Below are 1,586 nucleotides of genomic sequence, written 5' to 3'. Positions count from 1 at the left end.
GACTGGTAGGGGTGTTAGTGAGCACCTTTGTCTTATTCTCAAACTCATGGAGAAAGCCTTCAGATTTTCTCCGGTAAATATGATGTTAGTTACAGTTTTTTTGTAGATGTCTTTTTCAGGTTGAGGAAGTACAATAAAAAAGGAGCCAGGATGCAGCAAGCTCCGGGGTATGTTGCTGTTGGTGTGTACTGTTTTGTTAAAGTTCTGTTTCTTTTTCTATATATGCCTAAGTAAGTATAAACACACACACACACACACTCTCTCTCTCTCTCACTGTGGGCTTTTGGCTTCAGAAAAGCTATTGCCCTAGAAAAGCCTCAATTCAAAACATTCTCTTTGTGATCTTGCTGTTGTTGGTCTTTCCTGCCAATTCATCGTTGTGCCTCTGCCCCCTGCTCTGCCAAACTGCATGTTTTGTAAGCTGCTTCTTGGGTCAAAGCACAAGATGCGTACAGAGAGGCACACAGACCATAGCGGGGCTCAAAGAATGTTCATATTAAACACTCCTGTAACCTTCATTCGGGTCAGAAATATGAGAACCTTAGACGTGTCCTTTACGCTCCTTCCAGTCTCTGATCCTCTTCCCAAATACCCACCATCCTGACCTCTGACATCATTGATTACTTTTGCCTGTTTTGATCTTCATATAAATTTATATGAACAAATGCTCTAATATTCTGTCATCTTTTGCTTAATATTGTTTATGAGATCTGTTCATCTTAGAGTAGGTAGCCTGACTTTGTTCATCTTCATTGTGAGGTGATATTCTTTTGTATGACTGTATGTAAATCCATTTACTAATGACGTGCATCCGGGTTGATTACATTTGGTTATTACAAATAATATTGCTAGAAATATTCTTGTACATATCTTTTAGTAAATAAGTATACCTTTTTCTTAGGCATATATTAGGAGTGGAATTTTTGATCTTTAGATGTTTCACTAATATTAGCTTTAATAGATCCTGCCAAATGATTCCTCAACGTGGTGTCACCAGTTTTCCCTCCTGTCAAAAAATATGTGAGAGTCCTTGTTGCTACATAACCTTGACAACACTTACTACTGTAATTTTTACCATAAATTTAAATACATTTTATTTATTCTGATAGGTGTTTAGTGCTGTCTTTATCCGTAACTGGCAAAACCAAACCCAAACAAAACAAAACACAAACACAATTTCCACTCTGTAGTTTTCTTAGTGTTGTTTGATTTATTGGTGCTGAACAGAATACTGTAATTTTAATGTAGTTTAATTTTTAAATATTTTTCTTTATCTTTAGTGCTTTTTTGTGTTCTGTTTAAGTAGTCTCTGCCTAGACCAAGATCATTAAAATAGTCTTCTGTGTTTACTTCAAGAAGCTTTATTATTTTATAATTAACATTTAGATCTACAATTCATCTGAAATTGATTCTTGCCTATAATGTAAATTAGGTCTAAAGATTGTTTCTATAAATATGTATATTTCCAGTTTCCCCGGTGTCAGTTTTGAAATGTCTATACCACTTCCTCTGAGATGCAGTGCCGTCCTTGTCATAAATTTAGTTCCATCTGTGTTTGTCTGTTCTGGGCTCTCTTACGTTTTGTT

Source organism: Camelus ferus, chromosome 26 (assembly GCF_009834535.1).
Source record: "Camelus ferus isolate YT-003-E chromosome 26, BCGSAC_Cfer_1.0, whole genome shotgun sequence".
In the NCBI taxonomy this organism is placed as follows: Eukaryota; Metazoa; Chordata; class Mammalia; order Artiodactyla; family Camelidae; genus Camelus; species Camelus ferus.
This window is presented reverse-complemented; position numbering follows the sequence as displayed.